The 19,081-nt window shown below is 36.7% G+C and overlaps 1 protein-coding gene across 13 annotated transcripts in view; it reads right to left on the bottom strand.

The window, feature by feature from the left end:
• Positions 1–19,081, bottom strand: part of LOC311078545 (adhesion G protein-coupled receptor L3) — a 311,310-nt gene that overhangs the window by 246,211 nt on the left and 46,018 nt on the right. For 12 of the 13 annotated variants that reach the window (XM_084107416.1, XM_084107415.1, XM_084107412.1 and 9 more), the window contains exon 2: positions 12,569–12,605. The exons of the other annotated variant lie outside the window; for it this stretch is intronic. The gene's annotated coding sequence lies outside the window, so the exon portion shown is untranslated. The remainder of the gene's footprint in view (positions 1–12,568; positions 12,606–19,081) is intronic. 13 annotated transcript variants of the gene reach the window in all.

Below are 19,081 nucleotides of genomic sequence, written 5' to 3' on the forward strand. Positions count from 1 at the left end.
AAAAGCGCCATTATTTTGATGTGTTGACTAACATACTAAATGTAAACTACATGTCAAGTACGCATGTTATTCAATATTAAATTTAAAGCTAAGATTTTTTTTAAATGTACTAAGTTGCAAATTCATAATTACAAATGTGTGATTACAAATATATTTAAATACATGACATACATGTATCAGTAGAAATAACAAAGTATATTTTAGTTTACCATAAATGCTTGTCAGTACATTCAGCAGTAACTTTAACCATATTTCAAAGACACCAGAAGGAATTATGGAATTTCATATAAAAATGCACTTAAGTCCTACTTAAGTGGGTCAAAAGCACTCTTAATTGCATTTAATACAAATTTAAACCATAAAACATTTTTATTTAGTAAAAAAGTTCTACAGTTCCCACTTAAGTATATTTCCTTAAATTATATTATTTCCACAATAAGCACTCTTTTTAAAAGTATGCTAAAGTGTACTTTTTACACAAAGGTTACTACCTTTCATATATTTTGGTTAAACAAATTTATGAAAGCCTGCTTTTACATCAAAATAAAAAGTGACTTTATTCCTTTCTAGCAATTACTTTTTTCCCCTCTGAAATGGGCTTCTATACAATTTCATTAATTGCTATTCTTGCAAATCTAGTCCCTGACATAACAGAATGTTGTCTTGTTGTGGTTCAACAAAAATAACGATTTGTTTCACATAGTTGTCACTATGGCGTACTTTGAGCATTTAGTTTCATACATGATTCTTCACACACACAGGCCTGCAATTCTGATACTACAATGGCCTTCATTCAACCACTGTGAGAAACAAATGTAGGAGTGACACAAGCGAATGAGTGTGTGTGTGGGGGGGGGTCGTGGTCAGGGTGTGTGATTATGTGACATTCAAGGGTCAGGAAACCATAAAACACATTTTTGAGATGGTAACAGATATGTTATCTGTTGCACATTATTAAAACAACATGACACAGAAATTGTTAAATAATTCTACTTTAAGCTATTCCGTTCTTACAGCAGAAAAGCTGGAGCAACATCACAAAAAGGCAAGTTTCTTTCCGTTAATAATCATTCATCGGGAAATTGAAAAAACAAACCAAGGTGTTCTTTTCTTGTGGCGTCGCCACTGACCATGAGTTTGAGTAACTACCCATAATATCATTATCACATGAAGAGACGGTATCCTTCAACAACATTATTCATAATCATGAATATTCATGAAAGTTCAACAGGGTTGTTTCAGAGAAACGGATCGTTCACCTTCACAGTCTGACTGAAGTCATGTGACTACATGAAACACATGAACACACATCATCATTTATCACACATACAGTCATGGTTTTGTCAAAAGGGAACTGAAGGACAGAAATCATGAATGTACATGCTTGAACGAGAGGCCATGAAATGTTTCCTTTGTTGGCTGAAGTGCCACAATCCCCTGTTTCATGTGTGAATACATTAAACACAGAATTTAAAAGAATAGCTCACTGCAACGCTGTTATCAGGGTTCAAAAATTAGGATAGCTTGAGAGATTTATGTATGATAGCATATCAAATTTCCATCCATTTGGATTATTACACAGTTTTAACACCTTAATAAACTTCATGTGATGCATATTTGTCAGTCATGCATATATGAAACAAATAAGAAACAGGTATGATTTCTGGCAAATCAATATTTATTAATAGGTGTTTGCATGTATTTTATTTAAAAATCATGTTCAACTCAGAATCAAAATCAGCATAAATCAGTTCATTGTGAAAACAAAACAATTAAATGTATTTAGTTCAAAAGTACAAGCGGTTAAAATGTATGAGATTTAAACAAATTGGATTAATTGGTGATAAATATATAAGCATGGTTATTATGCATTTAAAACACATTACATTTATTAGTATAATTACAGAAATCTTACCAATTTCATTAATACATAACTGACGAATATGCATCACATTAAGTTTAGTTTATGTTAAAACTGTGTAAACCAATGGATGGATTTTTATATGCAATTCAAATACATAGAGTATTAAATGTAGGCCTTAATAATTTTGGAGTATTGTGCTTCTTATTTTAAACTTGAATAAAATTGACTAAAATTGACTTGAACATCTATTTGACTATGGTTTGTATAATCTGGTTTCCGATTCACCTGATCAGATTTGTTTCTAGGCACTGACAGAAGGTGTGTTTTTGTGTTCCACAACACAGGCCACAATAAAATGAAACTTCACACATGGAAAAGTTTACACAAAAAATTACAAAAAAAAACAAAACAAAAAACAGCACAAGACATGACACAACGACCAAAATCATCTGTCTGAATGAGCACTGAAAAAATAGTAAGATCTAAATGACTGTAACTGGTTTTATTCATGTTTATTCATGTTAATATGTTAATTTATACCAACAAAACATGTTTGATATGGTTTATATTTGGTAGAAATAGCACTTTAAGGTAACAATGTTTGTGTGTGGCCTGGTAAATCCTACATTATGGGGACAAAATGTCCCCACAAAGATGGCGATATCAGAAATCCTTGTCCTTGTGGGTCCTTTTCCTGTGTCCTTTTTTGGTCCCCATGAGGAAAACAGCTTATAATAAAATCAAACTAAGTGATGTTTTTTGAAAATGTAAACGTGCAGAAAGTTTTCAGTGACGGGTAGGTTTAGGGGTAGGGTTAGTGTAAGGGGATAGAATATACAGTTTGTACAGTATAACAATCATGTCTATGGAAAATCCCCATAACACATGAATGACACAATGTGTGTGTGTGTGCGTGTGTTTTAGTGTGTGTGGGGACAAAATGTTCCCACAACAAAGATAGCAATATCCAAAATCCTTGTCCTTATGGGGACATAAGGACAAAATGTTCCCACAAAGATGGCAATACCAGAAATGTTTGCCATTGTGGGGACATGTTTTGGTCCCCATGAGGAAAACAGCTCATAATTCATACTAAGTGACGTTAACTCCCTGAGACCCAATAATGCATTGTGTGTGTGTAAAAAGAATATTAATTTAGAAACAAATGTCTTATTTTGCTTCAAGTTCTTTAACCCTCTGTTTAATCACAGCATTTCCTTTTAAGCAATGTGACATATCAAATATAATTATTTTTTTTCAGTTTGGGGTCCATTACATCCTGTCAAAAATACATTGTAAGAATACGGTAATAATTGAAAAAAATACAACAAAACAAACCTAATTAGACAGTTTACTACTAGTGTGTACAGTAGAAAATATCAGCTTTACATGGGATTTGAGAGACCATTAACCAGACTAATGAAATCATTTTCATGGAGGACATTTAAAACATGTTATTATCTAAGAAATTTCAATGTAATTTTGGCATACACAACATGATCAGATAAACTAATGTGTGTCAGGTGAACACAGATCATCCAATCAGATTGCAGAGATTTTTTTAATGAAGATAACATAAAATGAGAGAAAGTTTGGTGATCAGATCCTGTATTAATGTATTATGATTTAACAGTATTAACAATGACTATATAGTTCAGCCATAAGAGGTGGTTATATGTGAGGTGGATCATTAGATTATCTTCTATTCTTCAAGCTTTTGTTGTTTGTGGCCTGAGGATGTGTACATAATCTGAGAGATTGTGTGTGTGATTATATCATTGATTTATTGCTCAAACACTTCCTGTTTGAAGATCATGTGATGTCTTATAGGAAGTACAAAGCTCAAATCACATCAGCAGTGTGTTAAGAAACATTGTCATGAAAGTTTAGTCGCGTACACTTAAGTGGCCTTTTAATTTATGGTTAAGAGTGCACATTCAATACAATTAAGAGCACTTCTTGTTCTCAAGAGAATGTAGCACTAACTTTGTCTTATTGCAATATTTTATTTGTGTTAAATAGTAGGCATACTGTGCATACTATGCAGTGTTCAGTAGTTAGGGTAGGCAGGATTTTTCTAAAAAACTTTTCCCCAAATTAGTTTAAACTGTCTTTATATACCAATACATAATTCAAATGTAAGTACTCTGAAAAAGAGAGTATAAAAATCGAGTGTCTCTAGTCCTCTCAGGGCTGCAATAAACACAGCTACTTATTCCATTCAATCCCACCCCCTCCCTTCTGGGCTCCTTCCAAAGCCACGCCCCCAAAACACATGAACGCGCGATGCCGACCGCGGCTCAGCTGGAGGAGGACGCGTTTGCCAGCGCCGAGCGGAGCGGAGCGCAGTGCATGTAGTGACATCATGTCAGAATCACATGTAATAAAATACCTAACTTTATCATTATGAATATAAACAATAACATGGCTGTTAGCACACACTATCAAGCTAGCATCGATACTGGTAAAGTTTAAAATATATTGAGTTTGATTCGGTAACGAGCTAGTAACATAAGGCAAAGCTAAAAATAGGTTGTATTGATACACGTTTTCCCATTAACATCAGTTACACTGTGATGAAGGTGAATTTCGTGTAAGATTCATAACATATACGGTGTTTTGCATGTAAGAGCTTCCACGATGAAAGCACTGTTGGCTCTGATGAGGACTAACATTACACTCCGGTGACATGTAGCCTACCTTCCTTTCTACCTTACTAGTTCCTTTTTTTGCCTTTTCTGACTGTATATGCAGGTACTGGGAATTTTGACTGCTCTTTCTCTGCCATTATTGTGATTCTTCCTAGCTTCCGTGCCTCTTCCCCTCCTCGAGTCAAACGGGTGCGCGCATGTGGGCAGCTCCTGTAGCAGCAGGGGTGGTAGCCATGGTAGCGAGGGAGAGTGACAGTCGCCCAGCCAATCATTTCATTCCTTCCGAATTGAAATAAGTAGCTGTGTTTATTGCGCCCTGAGAGAACTACAGACACTCAATTTTTATACTTTCTTTTTCAGAGTACTTACATTTTAATTATGTATTGGTATATAAAGAAAGTTTAAACAAATGTGGAAAAAAAATTTTTAGAAAAAAACTGCCGACCCTACCTTTAACACAACCCATGATCTGCTCCTACTGCTACTCTGATGAAGGGTCAGTATCATTCTACAGAGACTTGTATTGGACAAAAATCAATATACGCCTCAGGATACACAGGAAATGATATCATCAATATTTATGTTTCCAAGAAGAGAAAGACTATAATATTTACATTTATATCTCTGTTAGAATATATTTTGTCTCCTTTTGGAGTACTAGAGAGAAAGAGAGAGAGAGAGAAGGTGTGTTATTTTTTGCACGGCTGCTCAAAGAAATCATTTGAACGCTGAAGTAGGATGTAAACGCTTGCACAGCCTGTAGATAACGTGCAAATACATCTTGTCACGTTTATGAAGCAAAACGAAGCGAGAAGTGTTTCATGAGGAGTGGAGACTGTAATCTCACAGGCAAATTCCCAACATTTGCATACGGTCATCAACACCTGTCACATAAACGCATATAGCTGACAGGAACAAGTAAAAATCAAATCAATAACGGACTCATTTGCATACTGCATTGAAGGTGACAGCGTTACCTTAATTATATGCATGCATATTCATGAGGAAGATTAAACTTTAGATTACTTTAGCTCTGCTGTTTACTTTGTGTTTTTCAAAAGCTATGATGTCACATTCTTCACCTCTCTCACTGACTTTTTTTTTTTTTTACTAATCTCAGCCTCATGATCTGGCAAGCTCTAATCTGATTGGCTGAAGTCAGGCGTACACAGTTTATCTGGAAACGGTCATGTTTACGAGGCTGCTACAGTGAGGAGGAACTAATTATGGATTTGTCAAGCGGTAGTGCCGTCAAATCTCAGATATATGAAAAGTTAAGCCATGAAACTCTATTCGCTGTAACTCTGATGTAGCCAATCAATTTCACATATACATTACTACTTCCCTATAACCACATTGCATCTAAACAAAAACATTAACTCTAGCGCTATGCAACTTATTTTTCTAGTCCTCCACCTCCCCAGCACCACCTGCCTAGATCTGCATCCCTCTTTCTAGCAGCAGCAGCATGTTTACATTCATTCACAATATAGCCCCTTTCACACAGAGATTCCGGAAAATACACGGATAAAGTGAGCCGGGATTTGACCCGGGTTCGTTTGATTTTGGTTCATTCACACTGCGAGTGATTTTCCGGAAAAGAGAGAGTGCGTTCACACACGACCCGTAAAAATCCCGTAAAGACACGTGACATCGATGTGACTTGTAATGTCTCAGCAACGTCTTAAGTTTGCTTATGAGCTGCGATTTCTCTCTCTCTAAACCACGCTTGTCCATTTTGTTCTCTGATTCGACCATAAACTTGCGCATTACGTACCGTTTCACAGCTGGCGAACGATCGCGGCTTCAGCGTCATCACTGCGACACGGCATTATTACGGCTTTTGTTCACACAGCGCGCGTTCCGGGACTGAACACGGCAATATTACTAGGTCCCCAACCCGGCATCGATCCCGGCATCAATCCCGGGTCATGTTTGCGTTCACACAGAAGGCACTCTGGCAATTTGTCGGCAATTTCCCGGGTTCAAAGCGCTGTGTGAAAGGGGCTTATGTATACAATTTCATGTTCTGAGCATTTAGCAGAAGCAAGTCACACTTTTTCAGCAGCAGCGTACATTCCATTTACAAATGTTTTATAAACTATCCCGAGAGTTGACATGACTTAACTGGAAACATGTAGTAGGGACACTTTTTCCCAATTAATTTATTCAAACACATTAAAAATGCAGCTCGTACATACAGTGACTATGAAGAATACTTTATTGAATGACTCTTTATTACAATTATTTAGAATATTTTTGGGTGCATAAAGTAAAACATGTCAAGGTGATACAACAATCCTGATATATCCTCATTAAAAATAAAATTCTTGAAAAGAAATGCTAAAGTATTTTGGCATAATATTCTATTTTCATTTATCAGGGGGGGGAAATAAGTCTACAATTTCAGATAAACCTGCCTTTAAAAACAAAACGTACTGTATTTCTTGACTTTACATGTCAGGGAGACAGTCTCTTTCAGTCTAAGGTGAGTCTTGGTTAGAATAACCAAGGTAGTTGTTAGACGTACAAAGAGATATTCAAAAGAAGTCTATTCGATTTTTAAAGTCATGGTACAGATAAAGTACATGGGTTGTTGTTGTTTGTTGCAGTGCTCGATCTTTCACTCTCTGTCAGACTGAATGTTTCTCTATACATGATAAGGTTGACTTTAAGACCTTTACCTTTACCGAGTGGACCATTTCTTTATAATTAATTCTTCTGAAGCAAAAATAATTAAAAACAGTGAATGTACATTTATGACAGAAACTCACAGAGGTTAATCTTTATCTACACTGTACATTCGCACAACTGGCCGTGTGACCATAGCTGTGAAATTCATTTGCTAGTGATTATCTCAATGTAATATCAACCCTTTTAAACATGAACCACAAACCTCTCAGAAAGTAATAAATAAATAAATAACAAGAAACTAAATGCATTGTATTTTATTCAAACATGATCCTCACAAATACAACCATTTTTATTCCAGACTGACCAGAAAAATTAATACTATAGTTTAGCGTTTTGAGATCTTGTTGTTTTGAAAACTGTACTTGAGGAAATCAGTTAGTGCTTATGCACGAAAGTTACTGGACATTAGAGACCACAGGGTGTCTAGATGATTTAGAGATGATTTTACCAGCCAAAAACTGTTCTAATGCACAGAATGACTCCAGAATGAGCACCATACCTGGTCGGTGGAAAAGTGGAACGAGCGAGCTGGAGGCAGTTATCCTAGTTACGATTTATAAGGCAGATCTCAGCTGATGTAACATTACAGTAATATTCTTTCTCTCAAGAACGGATGAAAAAACACATAATATGACAAATGATATTCCATCTCTTCTTATGAAAAACTCAAGTTCTCATAGTAGCAAACAATTGAACACAAATTACTTCTTTCATATAAATTGTTCTTTTGTGCCATCTCATATCATGCACTGTGATGAAACATCAGGATGAGGATCTGTAGGAGCACTTATGCCTAGTTGATCCAATTCGTTTGGAATTCATCAACAAAACGCTATCACATTACCCAGCATGCACTCCAAACCGCACACACACACTCCTCATTGAGCACACATTCATCAATTAGGCTAATGTAGTGTTTGTGTCGTATGTGTTTGTCTGTGCACACATTCAGGTTGTTTACTAATCGAGACAGAAGGACCATGTTTAGGGTGTAAGTCGACATGCTCTGAGATCGTTGGTTCTGCAAAGCTCATTCTGTCCACCATGGGATGGGATGTGCGTTTTTTTTTTATTACAGAATTCAGTTTTATTTTCCCCCAAATCCTGTTTTCCGTTTTGGTTAAGTTAAATTTTAGTATCAAAAAGCATGTCTAATCATTTAAAATCATGAAACGTATACAACCGAACAACAATATTACAACAATATTAGGCCTACAACATTTACAACATTTCAATTTGCAGTTTTTTTATTTATTTTTTTCATTCCCCATTTAATTTTTTCTGGAAATTGTATTAATCCATAAACATGCATAATCATAATAAAAAGTTACATTTAACCAAAAAAATATATATATATATTAGTTTTCCAAAAAAAAACAACAACAAAAAAAATGTAGGGCCCTATGAAATCCATTTTTATTTTTCTCCACTCTGTTTTATTTTTTCCCACATTCTGTGTTTTCTGTTTTAATCCATATTCCTTTCTAATGGTTATATTTTAATAATCAAAAAGCATGTTTAATCATTTGAAATCATGAAAATGTACCAAAATGTATTAAAACTTTAACAATAATTGTGCCCAATAAAATGATTTTTTTTTTTTTTTCTAAAATTCTGCATCATCGGTTACAGTTTTTCTGGATTCTATATTTTATGATTTATTATAAATTTATTATCAAAAACGATGGTAATCAAATGAATACATCGACAATACTAACAATTTAAATAATTTAGTAAAATGTAATCAAATGAAATTTGAACAATTCCTTTAATTTTTTGGGCAAACAAGGTGCGGCACAACAGATGTTTACTGTTTAAAGTGTGCAATATGTCTTAAATAATGTTTTAAAGTCCTATTGTTTTTATTACTTTGAGAAATACATTCTACTATATATTTCTATCATAATTTCTTCAAGTCAGACCGAACTTTTATTTGGGTGGGTTATCGTGAAGACCTTTGAGTTCCAGTGTGTATCTGACAATATTTTTCTCAAATGAAATGGTGAAAAGCTGGTGAATTGACTCTCAGAGAAACTCTGGAGATGAAGTTCATGCATTCATGTCCTCATACAGTAGAGACAGAGGACAATGAAAAAAACACAATCGTCACATGTGCATAAGTATGTTAGCTAGACCAAACTGAGACACGCTCAACAAGCAGACTTAAGATTTTTAATAGCAGTCGTTTTGCACTTTAATATTCACAGAGACAAGTCCATATAACAATTTAAGTGTGCAGGCCTACTTTTGATTTATTTATCCAAAATTCTGCAACATTCCAAGTTATTCCGTGATTCTGTCCATATTCTGAAATAGGCCATATTCTGAAAACAGGTCAGGACCCCGGCACCACCCTGGGCACCAGACCGAAAATAGGCAATGGTTCAATAATGCAGATGTGAGTCCATTTACCGTACAGCTAAGCCAAATCTCCATTTGAGAAAATCAAGTCCATCCAGTTTAGCTTCCAGCCAAATTGATTAAAGATCACTACCAGTCCAAAAGGGAACGCCAAGCTCCAAACTTTTGACTTTTACGGTAACAACTCCTTATTAGCCGTCTGGAGAGTGTGTTTTTTGTGCTTCCTTCTTGTTTTCATTTAACTTAATCAATTTTAGCCAATGAGACGACTGACTGAAAGCACTTGAAAGACTGCAGAATGGAGCCAAACTCAAAAGGCTGCCAAGCAGCAGATATATAATAGAGGAACAGGTCAGATTGAGTTGAAGACATATTAGCACACAATAGAGCCAAGATGGCAGAAATAGGAGAGGTTAATTACTATCTAGCTACAGTGTCACAAAAATTGAACTTTATGTGCCAAGAGACTGGCTCACATCTTCACATTAGCAACACTGCAGAAGCAGCGGGCAGAAAGACACTGACCACATGACTCACAGGTCGATCTCCATTGACACCAGCTCACTGCAACCACTGTAGACAGATGAATTAATGACGACTACAGGGTGGTTTTTAAACTTAACTTCAGCTCCATTTTCATTTATCTGACAGAAAATCTGATGGTGTTGACTAAAACAACTATATTTCATTCAGAACAGCGTAGTGTTGGCAGCATGGTGTTCCCTAAAGATTTTTTTTTTCAGACTTATTTTAAAGTTGGCAGCATGGTTTTCCCTAAAGACTATTTTTTTCAGACTTATTTTTAAGTCAATACACAGTCCTGCCCTTGTGAAAAAGAAGTGCACTTACTGCATTGAATTTGCACTTGTAATGTACACTTCAAATCTTAAAAATGTATTAAAAAGACTGTACTTGCAGATAATGTAATATTAGTGAAATAAAAGGCCACTTAAGTGCACTTAAAGAGTACGCTTTCATGTTAACACTTAAGTACACTTTTAAGTGCATTATTTAATAATATCAAATTAAAAATTTTAATTTAAAGTGCATTTTAAACTATTATGTTTTAATAATATTTTGTTGTGCTTTACTTTTGATGTGTTGACTATAGCACACGTAAAGTAACTTTAAGGGCCCTATTTTAACGATCTGAAACGCAAGTGTCAAAGCGCAAAGCGCAAGTAACTTTGTGGGCGGGTCTCGGCGCTGTTGCTATTTTCCCGGCGGGATAAATGGTTCTTGCGCCTGGCGCAAATCTAAAAGGGGTTGGTCTGAAGTAGCTTCATTATTCATAGGTGTGGTTTGGGCGTAACGTGAAATAAACCAATCAGAGCATCATCTCACATTCCCTTTAAGAGCAGACGCGCTTTTTCCTTGGCGTATTGCTATTATAACGGCGGATTTGCCAGGCGCGCGCCAGGAGCGGTTCACAGCCGAGGAGAGCAACGCTCTCGTCACGGCCGTAAAAGAGAGAGAAGTGACATTGGGGATGGAGAAACACACCCAAATTAGCTTCGGTTAAACAGGTATATAATAATGTGGGTAAATGTGTAAGCTAGATGTATGCTTTTATAATAAATTATCTATCTATCTATCTATCTATCTATCTATCGTTTGTAATAATATGATTTGCAAAAATGAAAACTGCTGCTTCTGTGTAGATTAGAGAATCAAAGTGTATGCGCGTTGTGCACGCAATACATTATGGTCAAGCATGCGCCCTTAAAATAGCATAATGAACAACGCGCGACGCGCCACTGACTTTAGACTAGGTTTTTTCTGGCCAGTGGCGCAATTGTTTTATGGAACAGTAAAATAGCACCAGGGATTGTTTGCGCCGGAACACGCCTCCTTTTTTGCGCTGAACCGCCCAGGGAGCGCAAGTTCATTCCCTAGTTTAGCGACGTGCTTCTGTGGAGGGAAAAGCACGCTTTGCGCGGGTGCAAAATAGGAATGAAACATGCGTCGGTGTACAAAGTCAATTGCGCTGGGTGCAAGATAGGGCCCTAAATGTAATATTAAATAACACTACCGTTAAACTTAAGATATTTTAAATGTACTAAATTGTAACTTTATCATTGAAAATGTGTAATTACAATTATGTTTAAATACATGACATACAAGTTTCAATTGAATGCAGTTCTTTTAGCAAAGAAAACCACTGATCAATAAAAATCCTCCAAATTCAACTAAGAGAGAAGAGTCTGTGAAGATATTAGGGGAGATAGATGTCTCAACTTAGAAAAGATAAGATAAAAGTAAACAGCATGGACCCAAACAAGATTTGTAGCTTGAATCAAACTGGACCAGATCCTGCAATTTATCTACTTTTTTTTTTTTTTTTTTTTTAAGCCTTGATATGAACAAGCTAATTATTTAGGAAGTGGAATTAAGGTGCCCTGACAAGAAAAGTAAATCTCTTTTCATAATAAATTCATGACCCAAAACTTCCTTTCTTGCATCACTCATGTGAAATATCTCTATTTTTTCTGGAGGCAAAGAAGCATGCTTGATACTGCTATAAGATTGATGCTAAGAAACTCAATTGAATCTGTAAGGCATATAGATCTCTACTCAGAGAGACAAACCGCAAATTACTAAAAGAATCCAATGCAAAACTCAGGATTACAATTTGGATAATTGAGTAATTTAACAAGTAGAGCACTATGGGCAGATTAAAAGAATCCAAGAAAGCACTTTTGATCAGCTATCAGAGATACACAAGTTGCTAAACTGTCCAAACATGAGTAGAATGGAGAAAATCATTTTGCTGTGCAACTTTGATCAACCAAACACCCCTTCCAGCTGTTTTTAATGAACTGAACAGTTATCTATAGATGCAAAGAGAGAGAAAAGGATTAAACTGTACTTGCATATAATGTTAATATAATAAAATCATATTAAGTGTACTTAAAGAGAGTAACATTCATAATAGTTTCTTAACACACTTAAAAGGATAGTTTACCCAAAAATGTAAATTCTGTCATTAATTACTCACCCTCATGTCGTTCCAACCCCGTAAGACTTTCGTTCATCTGTGAAACATAAATGAACATCTTTTAGATGAAATCTGAGAGCTTTCTGTCCCTCCATTGACAGCTACACAACTGAAACTCTGACACTTCTAAAAGTTCATAAAGATATAGGCTATAGACTGAACAAAATTATAAACGCAACACTTTTGTTTTTGCCCCCATTTTTCATGAGCTGAACTCAAAGATCTAAGACTTTTTCTATGTACACAAAATGCCTATTTCTCTCAAATATTGTTCACAAATCTGTCTAAATCTGTGTTAGTGAGAACTTCTCCTTTGCCGAAATAATCCATCCACCTCACAGGTGTGGCATATCAAGATGCTGATTAGACAGCATGCTTATTGCACAGGTGTGCCTTAGGCTGGCCACAATAAAAGGCCACTCTAAAATGTCCAGTTTTACTGTATTGGGGAGGTCCAAAAACCAGTCAGTATCTGGTGTGACCAAAGGTCTTCACCATTTGCCTCACGCAGTGCAACACATCTCCTTCGCATAGAGACAGAGTTGATCAGGTTGTTGATTGTGGCCTATGGAATGTTGGTCCACTCCTCTTCAATGGTTGTGCGAAGTTGCTGGATATGCACACGCTGTCGTATACACCGATCCAGAGCATCCCAAACATGCTCAATGGGTGTTTAATGTACGATGAGAATGCTGGCCATGCAATAACTGGGATGTTTTCAGCTTCCAGGAATTGTGTACAGATCCTTGCAACATGGGGCCGTGCATTATCATGCTGCAACATGAGGTGATGGTCGTGGATGAATGGCACAACAATGGGCCTCAGGATCTCGTCACGGTATCTCTGTGCATTCAAAATGCCATCAATAAAATGCACCTGTGTTCGTTGTCCATAACATACGCCTGCCCATACCATAACCCCACCACCACCACCATGGGAATCTCGATCCACAACATTGACATCAGCAAACCGCTCACCCACACGACGCCATGCACACTGTCTGCCATCTGCCCTGTACAGTGAAAACCGGGATTCATCCGTGAAGAGAACACCTCTCCAAAGTGCCAGACGCCATCGAATGAGAGCATTTGCCCACTCAAGTCGGTTACGACGACGAACTGCAGTCAGGTCGAGACCCCGATGAGGACGACGAGCATGCAGATGAGCTTCCCTGAGACGGTTTCTGACAGTTTGTGCAGAAATTCTTTGGTTATGCAAACCGATTGTTGCAACAGCTGTCCGGGACGCTGGTCTCAGACGATCTTGGAGGTGAAGATGCTGGATGTGGAGGTCCTGGGCTGGTGTGGTTACACGTGGTCTGCGGTTGTGAGGCCGGTTGGATATACTGCCAAATTCTCTGAAACGCCTTTGGAGACGGCTTATGATAAAGAAATGAACATTCAATTCACGGGCAACAGGTCTGGTGGACATTCCTGCAGTCAGTATGCCAATTACACGCTCCCTCAAAACTTGCGACATCTGTGGCATTGTGCTGTGTGATAAAACTGCACATTTTAGAGTGGCCTTTTATTGTGGCCAGCCTAAGGCACACCTGTGCAATAAGCATGCTGTGTCTAATCAGCATCTTGATATGCCACACCTGTGAGGTGGATGGATTATCTCGGCAAAGGAGAATTGCTCACTAACACAGATTTAGACAGATTTGTGAACAATATTTGAGAGATATAGGCCTTTTCGTGCACATAGAAAAAGTCTTAGATCTTTGAGTTCAGCTCATGAAAAATGGGGGAAAAAACAAAAGTGTTGCGTTTATTATTTTGTTCAGTGTATATATATATATATATATATATATATATATATATATACAGTGAGGAAAATAAGTATTTGAACACCCTGCTATTTTGCCAGTTCTCCCACTTGGAAATCATGGATGGGTCTGAAATTGTCATCGTAGGTGCATGTCCACTGTGAGAGACATAATCTAAAAAAAAAAATCCAGAAATCACAATGTATGATTTTTTAACTATTTATTTGTATGATACAGCTGCAAATAAGTATTTGAACACCTGTCTATCAGCTAGAATTCTGACCCTCAAAGACCTGTTAGTCTGCCTTTAAAATGTCCACCTCCACTCCATTTATTATCTTAAATTAGATGCACCTGTTTGAGGTCGTTAGCTGCATAAAGACACCTGTCCACCCCATACAATCAGTAAGAATCCAACTACTAACATGGCCAAGACCAAAGAGCTGTCCAAAGACACTAGAGACAAAATTGTACACCTCCACAAGGCTGGAAAGGGCTACGGGGAAATTGCCAAGCAGCTTGGTGAAAAAAGGTCCACTGTTGGAGTAATCATTAGAAAATGGAAGAAGCTAAACATGACTGTCAATCTCCCTCGGACTGGGGCTCCATGCAAGATCTCACCTTGTGGGGTCTCAATGATCCTAAGAAAGGTGAGAAATCAGCCCAGAACTACACGGGAGGAGCTGGTCAATGACCTGAAAAGAGCTGGGACCACCGTTTCCAAGGTTACTGTTGGTAATACACTAAGACGTCATGGTTTGAAATCATGCATGGCACGGAAGGTTCCCCTGCTTAAACCAGCACATGTCAAGGCCCGTCTTAAGTTTGCCAATGACCATTTGGATGATCCAGAGGAGTCATGGGAGAAAGTCATGTGGTCAGATGAGACCAAAATAGAATGTTTTGGTCATAATTCCACTAAACGTGTTTGGAGGAAGAAGAATGATGAGTACCATCCCTACTGTGAAGCATGGGGGTGGTAGCATCATGCTTTGGGGGTGTTTTTCTGCACATGGGACAGGGCGACTGCACTGTATTAAGGAGAGGATGACCGGGGCCATGTATTGCGAGATTTTGGGGAACAACCTCCTTCCCTCAGTTAGAGCATTGAAGATGGGTCGAGGCTGGGTCTTCCAACATGATAATGACCCGAAGCACACAGCCAGGATAACCAAGGAGTGGCTCTGTAAGAAACATATCAAGGTTCTGGCGTGGCCTAGCCAGTCTCCAGACCTAAACCCAATAGAGAATCTTTGGAGGGAGCTCAAACTCCGTGTTTCTCAGCGACAGCCCAGAAACCTGACTGATCTAGAGAAGATCTGTGTGGAGGAGTGGGCCAAAATCCCTCCTGCAGTGTGTGCAAACCTGGTGAAAAACTACAGGAAACGTTTGACCTCTGTAATTGCAAACAAAGGCTACTGTACCAAATATTAACATTGATTTTCTCAGGTGTTCAAATACTTATTTGCAGCTGTATCATACAAATAAATAGTTAAAAAATCATACATTGTGATTTCTGGATTTTTTTTTTTAGATTATGTCTCTCACAGTGGACATGCACCTACCATGACAATTTCAGACCCCTCCATGATTTCTAAGTGGGTGAACTTGCAAAATAGCAGGGTGTTCAAATACTTATTTTCCTCACTGTATATATATATATATATATATATATATATATATATATATATATATATATATATATATATATATATATATATATATATATATAATACTGTACAATATATATATGCATTATATTTAATAGAGAATTGGAACCAGAAATAGTATTCTCATTTCAAAATACAGCTTTAAATCCCCTTGCGGCCATGTAATATGAAGACTCAAATAGAGGTGACAGCTTGAAGTAGCTTGCAGCAGAGAGAATGAGTGAATGGAGAATTTAAAAAGACTGCTGTAATGTGTCTGAAATGTAATGGTAGACATCATAAATCAGCCGCACCATCAGCTGATGCGTGACTGGCATTGTATTCCTGATTTTACATATCACACAATTTTTAAGGTAATTTTTAAGGAAACTTTTGTACAATTTCAGTTTGCACTTAAGTAATGGTTAAGTGTACTGATGAATGTACTGACAAGCATTTATGGTAAACTAAAAGAGATTTTAATGTAATTACATCTGCTTTAGTATGTTAGTCAACACTTAAAAAAAGTGTACTTATTTAAAGAACAACAAAACATTATTAAATCATAAAGTTTTAAAATGTACTTTAAAGTAACACATACTACATGTAGTTAGTAACTATAAATTATGTGAAATACATGCAACTAACCCTAAATCCAACCCTAATCTTAATCCTAACCCTATAGTAAGTACATGCAGTTAAATAATATTACTTAGTTCTTAAATGTATAATTACACTGTAACAAGGGCACCTTAAATGTGTAACCAAAACGTTTAATATGACATTAATACAAGCTATAAGTACACTTTTTAAATGCATACTTAACTGTTAAGAAACATAGTAATGAAAGTGAACTCTCTTCAAGTACGCTTAAGTGAGATTTTATTTCATTAGAATTCTATTATCTGCAAGTATCTGCAAGTTTTTGAAGATATGAAGTAAATTACAAGTGCAGATTGTGTAGCCCATTCTTTCTTGTGTTCTTGTGTTTTTGAAGCACCCATGCGTCTTTGAGCTTAAATTTTACAGTAATTAATGCAGCTAGATGCTAATGCTAACATGCAAACAATATGTGACAATGGGGCAGGGTTCTCAAGTCTCACGCATTGGCCGTGAGACACACGCAATTCAACCAGTTCACACGCTCACACGCCACACCGTGTATTTCTCACAGTGAAAAGGCAATGCCAACCAAGTTGTCCTGCAAGCTTTATATATAACGTTGTATACGAGGCGCAGACACACAAAGTGAAGTTTCCTGCCGCCAGCACGTATCTCGGCCAGATTGCGTTCGTTACTAGGCAACTTTGTTGACGGCGATCAGCTCACAAAAACTGATTTTGCACGGGCACTTTGCACTGCTCCCTGAATCGACGCGCTTATTCATTTGTGGATGTAAACTGAATCTATAAGTCAGCTATGCTGTTTACTTCTGAATATTATATTTCATTCTGATGCGCTTAACGTTATCGCTACTATGTAATAGTAGCCTATGCTATTTACCAACTAAACATATCCTATTCAATGCGTTCACAGTCTCTTTCACGGCCATCATTTGTAGTTGCCTATTCACAAACTGTTTGCTCAAGCATAGCATTTTCTCAGAGTTCACTGTGTGCTTTCTACCATGCACAAATAAAAAAAAGTCACTGAACTTTTGCTGTGTAATAGTAACAATGAGCACTCAAACACACCAAACCAACAATTACTAAAAACACACACAAAAACTGATTTTGCACAGGCATTTTGCACTAGTCAAAAACTCTACAACTACTTTGCAACCAGGCCAGAAGCTTTGGCTCAGTTTGGCTAGCTTACGTTATCTGAAACTAAGGGAAATGTTAGTGGGTATGGGAAGGAATGAAGATGTATTTCTTCATTTTATTTTAAATTATATATTATACTGTATTAATAGTCTTTCTAGTTACATTAAGGCTACATGTATTAAAGGTATTGTAGGTAGGATTTTTATAAAAAACTTATTTTCCAAATTTGTTTAAACTTTATTTATATATCAAAACATAATTAAAATGTAAGTACTCTGAAAAAGAAAGTATAAAAATCGAGTGTCTGTAGACCTCTCACGACTGTTTTAAAGACAGCTCATTATTTCCATTCACTCCACCCCCTCCCTTCTGGGCTCCTTCCAAAGCCACGCCCCCAAAACACATGAACGCGCGACGCCGACCGCTGAGCTGAAGACGCATTATTTACCTGAGACCAGAGGTGGAAAGAGTACTGAAAATTTGTACTCAAGTACAAGTACCGTTACATTGCTGAAACAATACTCAATTACAAGTAAAAGTACTGGTGTCAAAAAAGTACTTAAGTAAAAGTACAAATTACTCTTCTCAAAAACTACTCAGAGTACTAGTTACTAGTTACTTTTTAGCTGGCGATAGTTAATGTATTACCAATAAATATTCAACCAAATCATAGATTTATGTAGAAAATAGCTACTTTTAACACGTTTTACCTTATTGTCGAAGGACATTAGTCATGATACTGGAATTTCTAACTTCAATATGACACCTTGAAATATGTCAATATTCAGTAGGCCTAGCCTATAATTTTTAATACCATCGGGAAAACTACCACATACTAAATATTTTAATATATACATTTTTGTCCATCCATTTTGTCAAGGCAATCATTATTTTCAAGCATCGAAAAACACAACACTCATTGTAACAGTAATCTATTTGAATGGAAAAGTTTAATTCAAGTCTTCTGAAGAGACACGTCCACTTTATACCGTGAGATTTTAATTTAGGCTTTTGTTTGCATATTTAAACATTGATCAATAACCATTACAATAATCTAACTTAAATATTTACTCACTCAGTGTATTTGTCTTTACAATAGGGTAACGTTAACTGTTGCAATAGCTCACACACAGCACAAGGAAGCTTGATTTCAAACTGAATTTAATTTGCAAAAAAGACTAGATTTTTCATAAATTTTGACAGCGTTTAATTCAAGAGCATGGAGAGATTGGAGCTGGACGTCATTTGAGTCTGCAGTGAGAACCACTTGGAGAGATTCGCGAATCGCGATTGCACATGATATGACACAGTCCGAGAGCGCACACTCAAT

This window comes from Abramis brama (assembly GCF_963993115.1).
Source record: "Abramis brama genome assembly, chromosome: 3".
NCBI lineage: Eukaryota > Metazoa > Chordata > Actinopteri > Cypriniformes > Leuciscidae > Abramis > Abramis brama.